Here is a 6,000-nt window from a genome sequence, read left to right on the forward strand (position 1 = left end):
CCTTAAGGAGAAAAGCAGCCACTTAACTGCATGCCAAGCATATTTCACGTGCAAGTTACCATTACAGCTGTTCTCAAGAGATGCTGCGCTAAAATTGTTTTGTCTTCTTTAAGGATTTCTATCATTAGCCATAACATGCATTGCTTCTCACACCATAGCTAAGTAGTATCTAGAAATATCTGATATCAGATGCATATGGGGGTGAGGTTAGATATACATAGACTTCCAATACAGATCAGTCCCATTCCAACCTCTAATTAACAAAATCTGTTGGCGGGCGGCAAATGGTCGTATGTCAGCATATGGACAAGGCCGTACACGTTTCCCTATGCAGACCGGTCCTATTCCACACTTCACCCCTTATCTTCCTCAGCTTCCACACCCTATCATTAAACTAAAGGAACAATACTCCCTGTGACCAATCTGCACAAACTCTCTGTATACGAAGTAGTAATATTATTTTATAGTGCATATAAATCTGCAATATCTATTGATATCTAATGTGGGAAACTGAGAACCTGGGGAAAAATTCCAACTGCGACCTTGTCCTCCTCCACAAGTGTCACTGTGGACTTTTAAATAAAAAATCCCAGCCTTAATTACCATTAATGCATTATATAATTGTGTATGTATAGGCCTATGTTTAAAATAATAAGAGTGAAAAAATAGAACTAAAATAGCAGGAGGCAATATAGAAGTTATTTATGATTACTGGTAATAATAATCTACTCAAATCCCGAACACTTAGAAGAAATTCAAAACTGATTAGCCTACTTACAACAGAGTAGCCTAGTCAGGCTAGTTGTAATGTATGGTGCAGAGGAGAAAAATTTGAGAAGACTGGACAAGAAAGTGTTGAGAAGAATACAGATACAGTAGAGGAGACAAGACCTGTCCTGTGATGGAATCATGTGTCGTGACTAGACTATATCACCAATGGGTATAGAGAGGGAAGACAGATTTTAGCCTGAGATGAACTTCCGTGTTTGTAGATTCGTATGATATTAACCATCACGAAACAAGCTCTATTTCTGATAGCTCATTCTTTCCTCTAACTAATAGCTTACATGCCATGTCTTGCCTCCTCATCTGCAATAGGCCTATGAGGTAATTTGCTAGGAGACGTCGTTGCATATAGACCACGGTTAGTTCCTTGCAAACGTTTTTCCTTCATATTGAAAAATTATGTTTTAGTGATGTATCTGATTTTGCAACTAAACGCCTCAATTATAAGTTCTGTTTTCCGTTGTTACAACATGCGAACAAAAGTACAACAGTAATATGTGTTTGAAGTTTAAATATGTTGGCCTGTGTATTCATAGTGCAGACGTCTGTATTCATTATTTAATCAGTCTTTTTCAATTCCTTCCGTAACACAGGAAATTTTTTTCTTCTCCCTTAGGTTTATAATGTCGTAGGGCTATAAAACAGTTCCTTTGCAACTATATTAGATGGGCTACTAATTGCCTACTTTTGACATTTATTCATTTAAGAATTTAGTTGTAACAATTTTCAAGTGTTAAAATGAAAACCGTAGTAAATCATCTAGTTTATTTACTATTCCTCTCATTCTCTTACGCTTCGCTAATATTTAATTAACTAGAAAAGAGTTCAGTAAAAATATCAATATTCTTAAATAGGTGTTCATAATGTTCTAAAATAGTTTTGAACAGGATACAAAATATGTATAGCAATGGACCTCCTAACCTTATTGTTGGAAGAGTCTCTTGTATCTTGTATTTACTGTTCAGGATTACATTCACGGAAATAAATATAGTTTAGTTGAAATTCAGATTATCCACCTAGTAACTCTTGCTAGATTACACTAAGACATTTCATGGACATAAACTCTCATTCCCACACGTACTACATACATTTTCGTACAGAACACTTTTGAATTGAATGATCTGTTCCCTCCCGGACGTTACAGGGTTGCCAACTGATGCTTCATATATGTGCTGCATGGATAAATATATAATTTATCCATGTGTGCTGTAAAAAAGCTAAAATGGCAAAAATTGGTTGACATAAAAGCTATAAAAATATGTCAACGTGGAATATCGTAAAAGAGATTAAAATGGATAAAATGTAGCTGAATAGAAATAATGGAAAATAGTTAAACCGCATAAAAACCATTGATGATGGATAATACGTTCAAAGATATAATTTAAAAAAAAAAAAACAGAGGATTCATAGAATTCCTTTAAATGTGTTAAATGTTTTTGTTCTCGGTTAGAAGTTATTGTAATATTTAGATTTTTAAGGAATTAGTTTCTATGATCACCGCTATTTTTTATATTTTTTCCAACAAATTATCTCCTTATGATGAATTCTTCTTACATTCCAAATCAAGTAACACAATCAGTATTTTAATATTTACAAAGATACAAAAATTTCAGTCAAAATAACTGATTTCAAACCCATTAACACAGTTGTTTGATAAGGTTGTCCTCTTTCTCCTTTACTTTTTATAATACGAGTATACAGTATATCAATTCCATTACAGATAAATGGCAAAAGCAATGTCCAAATAAAGGATACAGCTCCATTAAGAGGCACCTTAAAATAGATACCGGTACAGTCCTATTTGCAGATGATCAGGTATTATTAGCCATCACGGACAATAATCTTTAGATATCAATACATTTTTTTTTAAATATTATTGCTAAAGATTTTAATATGGAAATTCCTAGTGGAAAAATTCAAAATAATGGTAGGACTATTTCATAGCAAAATGAAGCAAAATTTGCATTGATAATGCAAGTTTAGAACAAATTAACATATTTAAATACTGGATATAAGGAATCATGAGTGTCATGTCAAAGAGAGTTCTTAAACTGCATCTACATGGTTCAATTTTCCATGCACGCACACATGCAATCTGGAAAAAATATTGAATCAAAATTAAAACGCTCGTTCAATTAAGATGCATGAAGATCTTGTGTCTACATGGTGCACCATTTTGAACGTCATCTTCGCTACCTCTTATATATTAATTAATATTAAATACAGTGTATCAATCTTTCATGCATTGCTTAAATGTGTAAAGTTGAAAGAAAAGTTGAACCACGTAAATGCACCTTTAGAAATGGAGATTGGACGGACAGGAGATGGAAACTAGGAACCAGAAGGCGACATTTAGTCTGTTGTAGAAACCGGATAAATAAATAGGCCTACTTAGGCTATAATAACTCATATGAATAAGAAAAACATATACATTTTTAAATCAGATATATTGTAAAAGTCATCAGAATTATTAATTCAGTTTTCAGGCCCACTTTGGTACAGCACCATATAAAATTAAGAGTGTACAATATCTTGGCAAGATTCACTTTAGCCTATAGTTCTGAACCTGGACAATGACAAAGGATATCAAGAGAATAACAGCTAGTGAAATGAGATTCATGAGGAAAACATCAAGATTCACAACTTGGGATAAAAAACGAAATGAGGATATTTAGGAAGAACTGGATGTTAAACTTATGACTGATTTCCTACGTGAATACAGAGCTAGCTGGAAGAGCCATGTAGAAAGAATGCCAGAGGTAGATGGTCAAAAGCAGCCTTAGGTTATCACTCTTTCGGAGGACGAACTATTGAAAGACCCTAAAAAGATGGCATGAAACCATAGAGATCACAACTGATCACTAGGTCCAAAGCTTGAACTGGATGATGATAATGATGATGATGATAATAATGATGATATTGGTTCTTATTTATAAGGATTGTAAATATGATTGAGAGTTAAATAAATTTAACCCAATTTATGTGTTGTATTATTGTTTATTTTTCTTTATTTCTTTATTAAATATATACAATACATCTGTACAAATATTTACAGTGGAATTACTGTGTTTCATCTGAATGGTTCGTTAGAGAGTCGTTAGTATGAGTCTATAATAAAAAAAATTAAGAAATATAATTCATGCAAGAAAGAAAGTCCATCCCTGTATCATGGTGTTTCCCTGGGGTGAAAGACAGTTGGAACATGGTGCCGACCACATCACCTCATTCTAGTGCCGAGGTCATGGAATCTCTATCTACATGCCCCCATGTGCCTTAGTGACGTGTAAAGAATCATACAAAAAAAATTAAAACAATGATTTTTTTTCAGCTTTCCATAGAATACATAACATATTGTTAATTCTCCATATGGACATAGTTGTGTGTAAATTTCAAACTACACATTTTTTTATCCTGATCAAAGATTATAGAGTCAAATAATTTTTATTAAGGTAATTACGGTGGGACAATATGACATGTTACAATACATGGAAAAAGAAAACAAGTATAAACACGACTAAAGGTTTTTGGTGATTTGAATTTAATTACATGCTGTCTGTATACTTATTTTAATTAAAATATTTTGAAATTAATCGATAATAGTATTTATTCAACGTATATAACAATATTTTACAATGTCTACTGTGAAAAATGCTTCTTAATACTTATTCAAGACTGTGTTAACAGTATCAAATTGTAACAATATAGTTAAACAAGATTTTTGAAGAATATAAGTGCATGCACTCAGACAGTTATGTAACAAAATAGTCACTCCTTAGAAATGTAAGAGCATTTATATAATCTCTTCCAAAAATTCAGAACCATTGTTTTTTAAAATGTCTTATACTGTAACAGATATAGCTCAACAACTGCATATAGGCTACCAGCTAATACAATATCCCAACATCAGATACATAGATCAGATTTTAAAACTCTTACATATTTCGCTACAACAATATGACAATATATTAAGTAATAAAATAATTTCATTGAAAGTTATGAACTAAACACTTCTGCTAATACAAATACAGAATACACAAGTTCACATCTCAGAACACAAGGTAAAATATTGTGGCACATTGGTTAGGAATCTAAGATAACTTATAACCTCGTTCTGCCTTACAAACCATAAAAATGTTCCATCAATTAAATGAATTAAATATGACTATCATATAAATGTAAAAATTTGTAGTACAGCTTACAACCATTAATTATCATAGATCTGAGCTGGATGATGCTCTCTCCTCTTCATCTGTATTTCCAAAATTCAGACCCTCTATATCCACACGGCCAGGTGAAGAACCTTGCGAATCACTTAGAGTGATAGTCCTGTAGACACGAAAAAAGTATTTGACACTTTATATTTTTCTGTTAGAACAGTTAGTACGGCACAAATTATAATTAACAATTTAACATACATATTCCGAAGTAACAATTTAAATAAATGCATGTATTATTATTATTATTATTATTATTATTATTATTATTATTATGCATCGGATTTATAAAATAAAACCATCTCCCCTTCAATAAGGGTGACTACAAGGATCCAAAAAACAAATACATATATAAAAGTTTACAATGAAACAATGAAAATATATCAAATAAATTTCAATTATAATAATAATAATAATTATTATTATTATTATTATTATTACTACTACTACTATTATTATATTATTATTATTATATTATTATTATTATTATTATTATTATTATTATTATTACACACTTCTGGACCACAAGAGGAACGAGGATATACTGCAGGAACTCAACATGCAACCATTAGAAGAAAAAATTACAGAATACAGAAATAGATGGCTTGAACACATTTCTCGTATGGAAGCTGGCCGGACACCCCAAGAAATGCTAAAATACCACCCTCAAGGACGACGACGACCTGGACGTCCACAGAAACGTCTACTGGATCCTGTATAGCTGGAACCGAAACAGGCCAACAATGGCCTAATTTCGTGCCTGGAATATTATGATGATGATGATGATTATTATTATTATTATTATTATTATTATTATTATTATTATTATTATTATTATTATTATTATTATTGAATTTCCAAATATACACAGTGAGATTATTCAGCTTTCCCTTACCATCTGTTATCAGGTGTGAATGTGTCATAAGCAGGCAAGGTCAGGCTACAATCATTCAAGTACCTTGCCCATTCAGCAGTATTCAATCAGTTCCAGACTGAGTGA

At 31.9% G+C, this 6,000-nt stretch overlaps 1 long non-coding RNA gene across 2 annotated transcripts in view; it reads right to left on the reverse strand.

The window, feature by feature from the left end:
• Positions 1 to 1,945, reverse strand: part of LOC138697803 (uncharacterized) — a 285,016-nt gene extending 283,071 nt beyond the window's left edge. The window contains exon 1 of one of the 2 annotated variants that reach the window (XR_011331614.1): positions 1,708 to 1,945. This is a non-coding gene — a long non-coding RNA (uncharacterized lncRNA). The remainder of the gene's footprint in view (positions 1 to 1,707) is intronic. The other variant, XR_011331615.1, reaches the window with a different exon arrangement.
• Between the last annotated feature and the right edge of the window lie 4,055 nt (positions 1,946 to 6,000).

This window comes from Periplaneta americana, chromosome 4, assembly GCF_040183065.1.
Source record: "Periplaneta americana isolate PAMFEO1 chromosome 4, P.americana_PAMFEO1_priV1, whole genome shotgun sequence".
In the NCBI taxonomy this organism is placed as follows: domain Eukaryota; kingdom Metazoa; phylum Arthropoda; class Insecta; order Blattodea; family Blattidae; genus Periplaneta; species Periplaneta americana.